Source organism: Apteryx rowi, unplaced genomic scaffold (assembly GCF_003343035.1).
Source record: "Apteryx rowi isolate R43461 unplaced genomic scaffold, aptRow1 scaffold_9, whole genome shotgun sequence".
Classification (NCBI taxonomy): Eukaryota; Metazoa; Chordata; class Aves; order Apterygiformes; family Apterygidae; genus Apteryx; species Apteryx rowi.
Genome location: NW_020451204.1, coordinates 4,235,243 through 4,251,022, shown reverse-complemented (window position 1 = coordinate 4,251,022; position 15,780 = coordinate 4,235,243).

Sequence of the window (15,780 nt, the reverse complement as noted above, 5' to 3'; positions counted from 1 at the left end):
CCAAAGCCATGTGCCAATGACAGATGTTCTGTGAATAAACCAGGCTTCCTTTGGTCAATTGGTGGTATTCGCAGACTCATCAGGAAGAAGCTGAGATTTATGTTCAGCAATGATTTTGCAAAAACACAAGCTGAACAAAAATCCCAGCAACAAACCCCACCTAAAATATCTTCAGCTTCATCAGATTTCAACAAAAACTATTAAAGCTCCTTGGTGATTTATGAGGGTGGGAAAAATAGCTTGCATTGTATTTTTAAAGACAACTTCACTTGGACATTCTGGACATGTACAACCACAATCACCCTAAGTTCAGAAATATGGCTATAGATTAAATGACACACGGAGGAGGGCTGCTTGGCTGATCAGAGAGATGGAGCGTTTATTACACAAGAGGAGGCAAAAGGGACGTCTAAGGGGCAAGGGAGAAATAGTTTATATCCAGTTGAACTAGCTCTACTGAGCATGAGAGTAGCGCTGATATTACATTGGTCACAGTGTTTGCAGGACCCCCAGTCCAATGCATTATCCTACATAGGCATATTAAATATTTTTCAGCTGTCTTGAGTGCTACATCAATATAGACGTGCCCGAACATTGTTTGACGTGTTGACTTAAAGGAAAAGGCTCAGCAGCAAAGGATTACAGGGAGTTAGAAGTGCATCATATAAATATATGGAGGCATAATCAAGGGAGAGGAAGAAAAGCTCAGTGGCCAATGGTGTCACCAGAACCAATGGGATTTAATGGATGTGAACACAATTAAATCAGGTTCTATAAAACTTTAGCTATGTAAGGGAAACAAAAAAACAGAACTAGTTTTGAGATGGTGCTTGATCAGCTGGTGAAATGTATTAGTGCTATGACTGCCTGTGATGCTTTGTGAGCTAGAAAGTGCTGCAATACACATGGAAATGTTCCGTGTCCTGTTTACTCTAGAACTATAAACATGCCACCAGAAGTTTAGTTCACTGTGCCACTTCACAGCAGAGATTATACAGGGGGACTTTATTTCCATACCATGAGAGTTCAGGGCTTTCTTTAACAGAAATTATGAATAGCTAGGATTTATAATGCCTGTTTGGGAGATAACTATGATATTCTTGTAATCTTTTTATTTCTCCCAGAATAACTAGAAAAAGCTCCTTGATGCTATGCTGTTAGGCTAACTAGAATTCTTTTATTTCATGAAGTATATATTTATGGAGTGAACAATGATCACTGAGAAGAGAAAAATTGCATGAGTGCAGACACTTTCCATTCTAGTGTTTTGCTCTCAGACCCATGTCCGGTGTCTCACGCAAATCTCAGGGAGCTCCTCAGGGATTTGCTTCTTCTAGGTAAATAGCTATTGGCTGCTGGATCTGCTTAGCCTGAAGACAAATTATTCCCACAATGAAGTCCTATCCATATGATCGTGCCCTGTTTTTGTGTGTCCTCACCCACATATCTTTGAAGACACACCTCAAGAGCTTTTATGCTTAGCCTCTCTTGGACTCCGTGCCTGTGCATTGTGCTGATGGTGGGAAGGTTTTCCTGGACCTCAGGAGTAAAACTGATTGATAGAAGGACACTGAAGAGACTATTGGAGTGACTTTTGCTTGCACACACCCTGAAAAATGGCTTTCAGGCCCCAAAAAGTGGAATCAGGCTCTAACCTAGCTTCTGCCCAGCTGAATAAACTCACTAAGGCTTAAATGGTCTCCCAGTATAGGTGAGGGTTTTTTTTCTGCATGGATGGTCAAGGATTTCAGATTACAGCTTGGGTAGCTTGTTTATATAAAGGAGACAAATCCTAAACTAATAGCAAAAGTATTCTGCCCCTAGAAACTCCAACATGTAACTTAGCTCTGTAGCTGACACAGGTTTTATTTTTTAAAGGTTATTTTTACTGCTAAATCTCAGACATTCAGGTTTTCTGAGAAGGGTAGAGGTTTACTTCCTGTAACAGTGAAAGGGCAGGAAGGAGTTTGAGATGTGGTGGAGTTCCTTAGCAGAATGAAGTTTAGTTTGGCTGAAATTTAAATACTACTAAAGATCCACTAGGATGCCTTTTTGTTGATTTTTAAAATTATTATTTACACAACTTTAAAAGATTATTTTGTCATGAAACTGTGTACATTTTTTTTTTATTATTTTTGCTTCCTAGCTTTTGAATCCTGGTACAACTTAATTTGAATGTCTGGGATACAGGAAGTGATACTGATTATAGAAATGCATTTTGGTGGTTCATTGTTCCCCCCCCAAAAATACACATAATGCAGCCGCATAAATAACAAGAGTGAACAGATTTCAAAAAAATTATTTTGCTCTTAAAAAAAGAATCTAATATGGTATTAATAAAAAAGATAGGCACCCCCATCCACTTTTTAAAGTTCATGGAAATTCATGGAAAGATATTTTTTAGCTGTCTGCATTTTAACCTGCCTCCTTAAATGTGTACACAGTGTACGCATTCTTTTTTTTTTCCTAATGTTCAAAATTAAGCCCCTCTGTATGCCTTCCATGCTGAAGTTTATAACCTCAGCCTACACAAGTCCAGTGCAGAAAGATCTACAGCCTCCAGGCAGAGCGAGGAAGCTCTTTAAAGATGAATCATTTTCATAAATGAGTGCAGAGGGAGGTCAAGCCAGGGGACACAGAAGGTTACATGTGTGGCTGAGATAAGGCCTCATTCATCCACTTCTTACTGTCAGGTCTTGATGGGTGAACATTGCCTTGAGCTCCCATAAAACATGTTGTTTGCAGAAAACTTGCAGGTGGTTCATAAAAAAGTCCAAACTGTTACCAAGAAATTTATCTCTCAACTGCTGGATCTGTTTATAATAGAAGTGAAGGATCTCATAGAGAAATTAAGTATTGGAGACTGACTTATATTGGCTTGCTGGACTGAAAAACCCAACCTGCTTTCCAAATGCCGCACTAAAAACGTCAAAGCAATTGTATTGATGACATCTTGACAAGATACTGTACAAGACTGTTAAAAATACAGCAACAACAACACAAGAATGTTGCTTGTTTATGGAAAACTTGTCCCTGGGGAAGGGATGTGGGTATTTAAGAGACTTTTATGGAGGAAATTCAATCTGTTCTTTCAGCAACATTTGTTTTTAGAGAGTGTCAATCTTTTATTGCAGTGGTACCCATTTGAGAGCCAGTTTTTAAAAGGGCGTCATTGTTTCTCTCTGTTTTTCAAAGCAGATATTCAGATAAAGCGGGTTGTGTTGGAGGGGAAAAAAGGTGAGGGTTAAATTGAATGCAAAAGGCATCAGATGGTGGACAGTTTGATGTTGTTGCAGACATTTATCCACTGAGGGCCTATTCTGAGACCTGTTGGAGACAAGAATTGTCTTTATAGACTTCACTAGACTTTTAGCTCTAAGGAACTGAACATAGGCTGCCAGCTGGTTTCACATAAGCTACTCAAGAGCCATCAAATAGTAGCAGCTTTCAACAGCTACCAACCTGAAAAGTGTTCACGTTAATGACCTAAAAGCAAAAAGGCTCTGTTTCTATTACATTATACTCCCTCAGACCGCCCTCTCTCCTCCACAAAAAATACAAAGTTAAGTTTTCTGCATTCTCCTCAACTTGCTCTCTCACACTTTCGTATTCATAGATTTTTATGGCCTGAAGGAACCATTATGATAATCTGGTGTGACCTCCCAAAATCAATGTATCAATGGAATTGCACCAACATTATGGAGAACAGTATTTGGCCTCTAGACATCCTGCCATATAGACACAACACTGAATGAATTAAAATGGGATAGGGCATTCATTATGAATTATTTACTTTGGGGGTTAGACGTCCAACATTCAGCCACACTTCTCTGGCCTTTTTATTTTTCATTTTTAAACTGTAGTCAAAAGAAGAAAAATAGCTTCTCCAGAAGGGTCCCCAGTTAAGTCATGTGTGCCCATCTTATTTACTAGTGCTACAAGCCCTGGCTGAGCCAGACTGGAGCCCAAAGTTTTAGTTAATGTTTTCTTAATGATTTCCAAGAAAAAGTTTGTTGTTCACTATACCCTCCCCTAGTCTGTTCTTTCTCACTAGCTTCTCTTGCAGCTCTCCCTGTTAGCTAAATGCAATGCCCATATAAGTGTCATCCTATAGTGACAGCCCAACAGCTTGCGATGGTGCCATTGCTAACCAGAAGCATGTAGCGCAGGCCTGACACCACTTCCTCATAGGGATGCTCCACCTGCATATCTATGGCTCAAGGTTGCTCCACTGACATCTGTAAATACATCTCCATGTACATCTCCATCTCCAAGGATCAGCACTTAGCTGTTGGGCTGTAAAATCCCCATACTGCCCATTTCCAAGGAAGAGCGTGGTCTCAGCTAACCCAGATCTCTTTAAAAACACAACCTTGAAGCACGTTATCCCATCATAGAGCCTCTGAAATTGGGCTAGGACAAGTTCATTTCCAGCGATTGGTTGTAGTGACAGTAAAATAAAGCATCATGCCGTCAAGAGCCTAAGAAACCCAAGGCAAATAGGAAGCCTTGGTACAGCATGTGGCATTAATGATATCAGTGTCCACTTCTGCAGGCCAAAGCAGTTTTCATGCTCATGCAGTGTCAATGACAATTTCAATCACAGGACACAAAATAAAGGCAACTGCTGTTTAATTAAGGGAAATTTAATGAGAATTGTTGGTAAACAAATACCAGGTGATTAGAGGATGACATCTCCCTACAGATTACTAAGTAATTGCACTTCTCTGACCCAAAAGAAATTTCCATGCAACCTGCAGTGAGGCTTAGAAGACAGAGATAATTAGGTCTTTACTTTCTGCAACTTTTTAGTCTTCTTTTTTTTCTCTTCCAAGCATATGGAAATTATCAGAGGCTGGATCACCCCTCACACATTAAATCCCACTTAGAGAGACGATAACTTTGCTGGTTCCCCTCAGCAGCTGCCAAGATTTTGTTATCTTCAGCCTCAAAACTCCAATAGGGGCGAGGAAAACTCTCCTGGTCTGCCCACACACATTCCCCTGCAAGAACTGCCCTTCGTAAACTCTGAAAGGAGAGGGATTGTACTATAAATACCATTTCCCATCCCAAATCCACCATGCAGGAAGTGAGATTTTGCTGAAAATACATTCTCTGTATATAGCTGGAGTTAAACAACTGGGGCCCATGTTATTAAGTTATATCAGCCCTCCTGATGTGACAGAGTTGGTTAATATTGTTTTGATTATATACCTTCCTATCAGAAAAAGCTGATTTATCAAAATCAAGGTGTTTCTTGGGAACCAGTCAATTGTGCTAATATTCTTATTGGCAACACTTCAAAATAATTCCAATATGAAATGACCTCCTCACTTCACTTTGTTTAGACTTTTTTGTTTTATTTTATTTTGTTTTGCTTGTTTTGATCTTTAATACTAAAATTTTGTAAATATTCATCATTAATTAGAATGATAATGCACAACATTACAAGATGTTTTATATAATCTGTCATTTCCATGATAATGTGCTGGCACTACAAAGATAAAGCATTTCACAGCATGACGGAAGAGGAAGGTGGGAAGGACGTGAAGAGGTTTTTCAACCTGACCCTGAGCTCTAATATAGCATCAAGTATATCTAGATTGTTCCTGACATTTGTCTAATATGTTCTGAAAAACCTCCAGTGGCAGCCCATTCAAATATGTTGTTCCTGTGTGCAGAGTTAGAAGGATTTTGTGATATTAAACCTAAAACTCTCTTCTTGTGAATTAAACCCATCTCTTCTTGTCCTACGAGTAGTGGACACAGAGAACAATTGATCACTGTCCTCTTTTAAAAAACCTATTATATGTTTGAAGACTCTTATCATGCCTCCCTTCCTTCACTGCTTTTCTAGACTAAACAAACTCAATTCCTTCAACTTTTCATTATAGGTCATGTTTTCTTAAACCTCTTCTCTTTCGTGTTACTCTCCTCTGGATGCTTTCCAAATGCTTTATTACTTTTTTTAAAGCGTGGTGGTCAGGACTACATACCTCAGGCCAGCTGAGTCCCCACCTGTGCCAAATAGAAAAGGCTAATAACCTCCTTCTTGATAAGTGTGTTTCTGGCTTAAAATAGCTTGGACTTTCCATTCCATGAAATATCACAGCTTCTAATTACCAAAACAAATCTTGGAATGTTGGAATTCCCCACACAATGGGAAGCAATTTCTTCTGTCTGGCTCTGCTACCTAAGAAGAGGATGCTCCTGAAACTGGAATATACGGTACTTATAGTTGAGATATTTTTCTTTCTTATGCAGGGCTTTTGCCCATAGACCTCTCATTGTTTTATGAAGGATGTCTCTTTCCTCAGTTTACAGATGCAGAAACACAAGGAGAGAAAATGGCAACCCCTCAAGACAGATGTGATCCAGTGTGGATGGCATGGCTCTACAGGCGAGTTTCTGGGATCATATTATATGAAGCGGAAGAGGCTGTCTGCCCTCCATATGGTGCCAGAGCAAAAAGGGACCCATCCTTCCACCAGGGCACATTACAGGGCCATTCACTCCCCTCAGACACCCTGTCATGAAGATGACACATATTCTGAAGCATGAAGCAAACAGCTGCTGAAACCAAACATGGGAATTCCTAGTGTCCCACCGAGACTGAAATGCACATGTACATATGCGCTGGACTCAATACATAGACTTGCAGAGGGACTCTGGAGTCCTCTGGTGTCCTCTGCTATCAGAGGGGATTAACTGAAGAATCAGCTTCTGTCCAAGCCACATTGTTAGAGTTAAAATCCACTACTCATGCAGACTAGTCTCTACTTGACTTCGAGTTCAGGTGAGACATAGGTGCTCACCCATTACCCTGAGATTTTGGAGATTTGGATTCTGTCCCCAGCTCTGCTTTAGGGGATCACTGGTGGGTGAGTCTGGATAAATCACTTCCCCACTCTGCTTCAGTGTCCCCAGCTGCCAAATATAGTTACTGGCTTGTTCCTCTAGGTACTTCTTCAGACTGTCTCATGAAAGTCTCTAGAGAGGGGGTAGATACTCTTATTGTTATTTAGAAGGGAAAGGAGGAGAAACAGCTCAGTAGAGAAGTGACAGTAGATTTACTTTTGTGGAGAATAGTGTCTCCCTTGATGAAACCAAATCAAATGTGTCTGAGACAGAATGGAAAAATATGGAATGTGACATTCAAGAATGCCCCTTCCTCTCCTTAATGTCTGCAGTAAATGAGACCCTGACATGAGTATTTAAACATAATAAAAATATCCGTCTGACTGGAAGGAATCCAGAACTTCGTGAAATACTTTTATTAATATCATTTCCTCTGCTGAAGCCACAGGACTTGCTTCTGCATTAACGCTTTGGGCTCAGAAACCTCTTGTCCCAGCTCCTCCTACGCTACATGGCTGTAACTTCATAGAAGACAATGGTGTCTTTCCAATATATGTCAGCCAAGGAACTAGATCTTTGTTGGAAATGTCCCTTGATGATGCCTTCAGGAAGACAGTGATTCTTTGGAATGAAAAGATACAAAGAAAACATTTGAATGGTTTAAAAAAAAAAAAAAAAAAAAAAAGCTTGTTATCTTATAAAACTGCTACACAGGCTGTAAAGCAGAGTCCTTGTAGTTGACCCTGGACCCATATGCTTCCTGGTGCCTCAGAGTGGTGATAAGCACAAATAAAGCACTCAGTGACATCAGTCTCAACATTTCTTTTTAACTTTCCAAGTCCCCTGAGCTGTATCTGTCCACACCTTGTCACTTCCTGCCGGGACAAGCAGTCCAGATGCACTGGAGAGCCTTCACTAGACTCAGTCCTGCACTGAGCTTCAGTGAGGGTTTGCCTTGACTTTAAATGGAGTTGCTTAAAGATTATAAGAACCCAGTTGCCTAATGTAACAATATGGGATTTCGAACTTAAACAGGAATCCATGTTTTTTTCTCCTTTGGGCTTCTATGCACCATCAAGGCTGGCAAAAAGGGGCTGTAAGACTGGTGGAAGATCACTAGATGAATGCCCTGAGCTCAGTCCTCTTGCCAGGTACACTAGCTTGCACTGGCACTGCTTTGCCCGAGGGGGTAGTCCAAGACTGGAGCTGAACAGGCAAAAGGGCAGAGGCCGTGTGCTATGCAATGGCATTTCTAGATTCACACAACACATGAAAGACATGTCTCTCAGCACATGAACTGACACTCTGAGCACACTTTGGATCAGATTCTGACTTCTGCTTAATCCAGCCAAAAATAATTGTACTCAAAACTGGGCTTGAGTTCTCTTTATATTGGACCTTGCATTTTAGGGTATTATTGTCTCTTCCACTCACTCAGCAGTAACCAAAATGTAGCTGTCCCTTCAGAGCTGATTAATTAAAAGTTCAAGGGTCTTAAATTTCTTAACCTCTTGAAGAAGAAGCCAAGAAAGATTTCATAGCATACCTTCCAGGTATTTTAGCATCGTGCTTTTAAAATCTAATCAGGTCCAGTCCTACATTCCTGAGCTCCAGGGACTTTTTCCTGAGCCCAAGGGACAAAGTCTCAGACCACTTACTTCACCTATTGTTGTGACAATGTCACCAGAGCTCCCTGATGTCCCTTCACTGAAAGGGATTCCCCTTGGATTTTAAAGCCACTTTGCAACTCCCACCTCAGTGCTTGTTCCCTTCTTCTCTCTGTCCTGCACTTTGTCTTACCTTCTGACACAGTCAACCCCTTATGTCCCCTTTTGTCTCTTTGTTTTTGTATTTATAGAGCTGAGTGATAAATATCACTTCTGTACCTCTGTGGGGGTGCCAGTCTCTGCGGTGTCTTCCACCACCCACACAACCTTTTGTGACCTTTTCATGCTGTCTTTTACGTGCTAAAAGTCCCTTCCCACTACCCATGTTTTCAGCTAGATTTTCACTGTTACCTTCTGCCTCCTTTCATTGCTCAGTGCTTTCTCAAGAATTACCTGCAACGAAGCATGTAGGACCATTTTAACCGTGTTATCTCAATAGATTTGTCCTAGCCTTCACAGGTCCTCTTTTCCGTATCCCTAACTTTGCTCACATCTTTTTTTTTTTTTTTTTTTTTGTGCTCATTTAATTTGTGCAGGATAGGTGACTGTGGCACAGGCGTGTGCTGCTCATTTCAAGTTTTCCTTCTCTGCCTGAGTCACAGAGGAATCAAGTCTGTTGCAAGCACATCTTCCATACATGAGACTTTAGCTCGGTGCTAAAAACTCACTTGCCTCTGACCTAATACCGGCTATACCAGGCATGTGTTGCGCAGCAATATTATCTGTATGTGTATCAGTTAGGGCTATATTAGGATCCATTTCTCTGGCCCTGAAGGCAAACGCCACAGAGCAGGTCCATCAGGCTGCACTTCTCTCCCCAAAAAACAGGGTGGTCTCCTTTCATGCTACTTGCTGGGAGCATCCTCTGGCCCACGCGGCCCCATACTATGCCAGGGAAAGTGCTAGTTATCTTGGGCCAAAAACTGCACCAGGGAATGTGATAACAACTAAACGGTGGGGGCAGTGATGGCACAATGCTTACTTCTGTGCCCTGTTCCTGTTTAGTGTAGTAGCAGGGATTTAGTCTTTTATGTGTTTATTTATTTATTTAAAGTCTAACACATAGGACTAAATTCTCCTTCTATTTTCCCTGAGGTAAATCATTAATTTGATCTAAATGCATCAAGGCATCTTGTATTTACAGAAGCGTGATTCAGGTCTGAGTTTGGCCTTTTTTCTGTGATCTTCACCAGATTCTTATCTTTCTCAGGCTAAACTGTTTTTAGCTCCTGATTTCACCTAGCTCTCTGGATCTACACAAACCACTACTGCTACAACAAAACCATCCATTAACTTTAGCTCATCTATCCATATCCAAAAGCTTCCAGGCTTATTGTCAAAAATGGTGGAACAATTCATACCAATAAGAATGACATTTTACCACCCTTGATCTTCATGATACCTGACAACATAAATATACCGTTGAGTTCAGTGAGACCAATTTCAGAATGAAATATTACTTTCGAATTAAGTAATGGTAGGGGAATTTGAACAAAAGTGTGTGAAAATAATGAAATCAAAAGCAGGAAGCCAGTACATGGTTGACCAGCTAATTCTAAATAGAAAGTTTGGGGATTTTGCAGAGTACAGGAACTCTGCATTTTAGAGAAAGGCAGACTCTTTACAAGAGCCACATCTCTCCTGGCTGCAAGCAAGCAGAGAGGTTGCTGATATGGAAAATTACTTGGCCATTGGCCAACATTTATTTAGGTTAGTGAAAAGGGAAAGACAAAACTTTGGAAGAAAAATCTCAAGGTAATACATTGACTATTTATTATCACAGAGGGTAAAAAAAAGACAGCAAATCAAAAGAGCTTAAAAAAAAAGAATATCTTATATACATGGGTTAAGGACATATTCAGTGGTGGGGCTTCATTTCTGGTATATCTTTCTAAGGAAAAAATAGAATAAAAAGACTTGGGTGAACAGGGCAAAATGAAATGAAGGAAGATAAAAGATACCAACATACCAAGTTTCACAAGTAGACTGTAAATTGTAAAAATATAATAAGTAAATAATAAGTATAATAAGCATATAAGTAGATTGTAAAATTAGAATTACTTTCAGAAGCTGTCAGCTCTGATTTTAGCCCCCTCTTATTGAAGTCAATCAGCATCTTACTATTGCCTTCAAGGCAAGAAGCAGGCCAAATGGTGAACACTTTTCTGAAAAAGCTGTCCCCTAAAAAGGCTATGTGCCATAGGACTGTGCTAGGGAATCCCAGGCTAGAATCCATCCTACACCAGAATAATGTTTTTTCAGCTTCTGGAAGATGAGATGACCACTGTTTTACAGCCAGGTTAAAACACTGAATATGCTTAAGTTAAAAGCACATTATTAGTGCTACCAAAAAGGTGGTCCCAGATAATGGTGATGACAGCAGCTGCTTTGGGTGCAGAAACATCTCTCTACTGCTCAACCCATTCTTTTTTGTCACACAGACAATCTTGTTTGGATGCAGATTAAACTGGGCCGATGGGATTTACAAAATGTGATATGACTGTCTCCAGGATTTGCCTGCCAGACTCAGCACCCCTTCACGAGTATGCACAAGTGAGGCCATGGTAGAGAAGAAACCAGACTGGACTGAACAGGCGTGATGTGACCCAGTCACCGGACATCTGTTATAGCAGAACTGCAACTCAGCGTCCATTTCCTCTCCATCCTTCAGTTTTGTCTGATTTGAATGTGAGATGATGAAACAGCAAATACGACAGATTTTGTGGCTACCTGTGTATCATTCAGTTCCACATAATGTCTCCTTCTTTCCTGGTAGGCTGGATACAGCAAAGACCTTTCCTCATGCACTTGATCACTTTTGTTGCACCTCATGGTTATTGACCAATGCTTTGACATCTCGCTTCACACTGTTAAATGTGAATCTCTCTCTTTTTCCTCCTGAGATTTTGAAACCCCTGCATATACGGCAGGCCTGATTCTGTATTGGCGTACCTTCCACCGCAGCCTCTGACCTGGCACAGCCACGTGTATAATATAATACTGAATAACATGACATATTCTGTAAATGGCCCTTGTGATATTCCTGGGTATAGGAAATCAAGCTGATGGACAAAAGCCCACATGCTGTAAATCAGAGCTCTTCTATTGACTTCAGTGGAACTATGCCAATTTACACCAGCTGAGAACCGCTTTTGCTATTATTAATGCATCCTTATTGTTTTGCCCATGTATTTTGTGAAACAAACAGAATAAACCATGGAAAAGAAACTACCTCTTCAGCAATGTCTCACTGATCTCTGCTGAACAATTCACAGTATCAGAAAGGTAAGTAGGGGTGGAGGAGGCTGTGTGTTTTTAAAATGTCAAACAACATCTGGTCCCCATTTGTGAGAATTACTGAGTCTTCTTCAGTCCCTTAACCCTTTCGCCCACATTGTGTCTGTGCTTGCATAGTTTATGAGTTTTATCTACAGAATCATTTCAGCGAATGAAACTTGATATGTAAAATGAATCTCTTCTACAGGCCCCTTCCTAGGATTAGGAGAAGGATTGATTCGAATAGCCCCCACCCCACAGTCCTCCCCAACACTCACATTACTCCAGTTTAGGTCTGTGTCAACATTTCCAGTATAAACCTTTCAGTTTCAGAGTAGGCATTCCCACCAGACTGTGGTAGGTAAGGTGTCAACTTGGGAACAGTTTTGTATCTGACCCCAAATTTAAAGGATGCTCAAAAACTTTTAACGTCTTAAAACCAATTTTTTTTCTGGGGGGAGGGGATATGTAAGTTATTCCAAAATAACCCAATGAGAACTGATTTTGACAGAAGGGATCTTGGATTTGGGAGCTTTTCTCCAGTTTTTCCAAGGGCTGATTTTCAGAAAGTGCTGAGTATCGACTGACTGGAGACCAGGCATTTTAGATGACTCAGTTTGGGTGCCCAAAGGCAAAAATGCTTGTACTTTGCTCTTTCATACAGTTATACCTCTAGCATGCAGAAAGTCCTTTTTTTCCCCCTTTTTTTTCTTTTTTTTTTTTTCAATTACAGCTAAGGCAAGACAGTCTAGATGCGAGATCCGATTACAGGAACGCTTTCTGAGACTAAAACCCTCTCTTCTGATTTCGTAGGTTAGCCGCTGCAGCTCTTCAGCAGGGCAGCTTGAGCTGAAGTTACTCTCCATTCACACAGAGTGTGCCACAGGACGGTGGGATGGGGAGATGCTGTATTCTCCCTTAAACTGCCAGTAATCCCTGTTTCTCCACTCACCCCTTCAGATTAGCCTTGCACTGGTGGAGCTGTGTGCATCCACTGATGGTCCTTGTGACACCGGTGGAAAATCCCCTTTCTCTGAAAGAGAAAAGGAAAACAGAGGACCTGGAAAACTGGCACTAGCGAAATGGAGGTTAAACACAGAAGTGGCTTCTAAAACACATTTCTGGGTGTCTTCAGTTGAATCCCAAGTTAAATCAAGTGTTTGGAGCATAGGATTCCCTATAGTCTCCGTAAAATGAGGGTAATAAGGTTGGAGCAGTAACCAGTGCTTATATTACCACGGCTCTAAGCAACTGTGAACATTTCAAAGGTAGACAACTGCTATCTATATCTGCTGGTGGGAGGAACATCAAGGATTTCTCATGTCCACCCAGCACTTCATCAAGGTTGCGCCCCATGCTGGTATTATACAGCTAAGGGAACACAGCAATGTAGGGTCAACTTTTTGAGAGAAAGCTAACAGGTCCTGGCAGATCTGCCTCACTGCACAGAAGCCACACATGGCCTAGTTTTAATGCACCATTACTTAAGCTAGTATAATTAGGCTAGAACTCCTCCATGAGAATGACTGGGAGCAGATCCAACTGCTTTTGCCTTACATGGCAATAAAAAAAAAGCACAAATAAACCAGTACAGCTCTATCTAAATGCACAAAATGACCAGGACTCCATAAAAAGAAAGAAAAAAGAAAAAAACAGCAAGGTTCTCTGTTCTTGGGCAAACTTTTTAGGCCTGATCCAGAAACCCATTGGAGCCAAAACAAGAGTTTCCTGCTATTTTTTGCCTGGTTTGACTCAGGCCTTGAAATGTCACAGTCCCAGTATCAGAGCCTTGATGGATTGGCAGATGCTCATTTTTGTGAGAGTCCAAAGGATTTGACTTCAACCTTATGTTACTTCTGGTGGAACAGATAAGTCAGAACTGGAGCTGAAGGTCTATTTTTTTTTCCAGCAGAAAATGCTGATTCTCCAAATCACAGCATTTTGGAGGAACACATCAGCTCTATCAGAATGTTCAACGTGCAATTATGAAATGTGCCATTCCACTAAGGCCCAAATGTTTCACTGTGTCTTTATTCTTTTGATGAGATCAGTATAATGTGGTATGGTGATCACCTCATATTAGCTGGAACAATAGAGGTAAAACAAAGCCTATCAGAATATTTCATTTCATGAAAAATTCTGGGATTTTATCACTTTTTTCCTAAATTTGAGACCCCTTCCCCAAAAAAGAGCAAATCATATGATTTCCCCGGAAAGGGTGATTCTGTATGTTTGCTTTTAACCAACTCTGCCTAATTTGTTAACTGAAGAAAATAATACTTAGTCCTGCAAGAACAGACCTGCATCCATTAGAGACAATGGGATCAGGAATGCCCTTTAAAGGTCTGATTTACAGATGGCCAAAGTATCCAAATTACCATTGATTAGAATGGGAATAAGAGGAGGTCCACATCTCTGAAATTCAGGCCTCAGATGACTATCAAATAATTAAGAACAGTTAGCAGCAACAGCTAACATAAAAATTCATCAGAATTTCACATGCTGGCACAGACTGAGGAGTCTTAACCAATAACAGAAACCAAGTTATACAATCAAAGCAAATAGGGATAAATTCTGTTCCTGATAAAATCTGTAGGAAAATTGCCATTGAATCCAATGTGACCACCAAGATGTGCCCATAATTATTAGAAATGCATGAAACACTTTGGACACTTGGTAAGGCTGCATAAATGAACTGCTGTGCTTCAACAGGGAGGAACTGGACTCAGCATGACAAGCTGGTTGGCCTTATTACAGGAATTGTCCACCGGGCAGCAATTCCAATTTACCACAATTTTTGAGGTTGTGCAATTAGTTTTCCTTCCACAATGGAGAGAAGAAAAAGAGAAAAATGAAAAGCTTTTCAAAAATTTTAGCAAATTTTAACAAAACTTTAATATTTGTCCCATATAAGAGAGACCTGGGGCTTTGCTTCTCTTTGAATTCTCTCCCTGACCAGAGCCCTGAACCTCAAAAATCTTTCCAGGAAAAGCGTCAACAAAATAGACACTTCTCTACAAAATCTTTCAGCTTTGATGCAACATGTTTTAACAGAATGCATTTAATTAAGAGCTCTAATTAGAATTAGTGTGCAGTTCCAGAGGTGAAAAAAAATCTGCTGCATACCAAGAACCTTCCATCACAAGCTAAATTCTCCTGGGATTTTTTGGGTCCCTTGTTTTTCTCAACTGTGGTGGGCAGTAGTTATGGACACTGCCAAAATCCTGCAGAAACATAGCTTTTAGGGCACTTGCACTCCACTGTAATGGAAGAAATCTAAAAAAGCCCAATCTCCCAAGAGATGCATTTTGTTCAGAATTTCCCAAACAAATATTTTAGAGAAGTTCCTTGAGCTCTTGGTATTTATTAAGTTTTGTAAAACTGAAGGGAAAATGAGGACACCAGCATTGTGGTGATAATTTGAGACAAGATTTGTAGGCAAAATTCCCTGATCTGCCAGAAGATTTCACCACGACCTGTGTCTGTGTTAGTTTTGTCTATTGTATGTTGAAGATAATCTTAAAGGATGAATATGTTAAACTGGGAGATATTCATGTCTTGGGGTAATAGGGATAAGGTACCAAAGACAGTTACTTTGATAGAATCACAGAATAATTCAGTTGGAAGGGACCAATGGAGGAGATCGGGTCCAACATCCCCACTCAAGAAGTATTCAGCTTAAAAATTCAGGACAATATATTTTTGTATAAATATTTAGTTAATAATAAATGTAGTTTCTGGCTGACCAAAACCATCAGCAAATTCAGGTCAAATATGGCAAAAGGTTTTGGATGAAAAAGCTTTTAAATTAATTTGCCTCAAATCTTGGAAACAAAACCATCCAAATTCCTGTTTCAAATCATGTTTCATTTTAAAATTCAGCTGCATTAAATGTCAGTAGATAAAAATCAAAACAAACTATTTAATTTCTGGCTGAAAAAAATGGTTTTTTTTTCTATACAAATTCATTTTTGTTTTC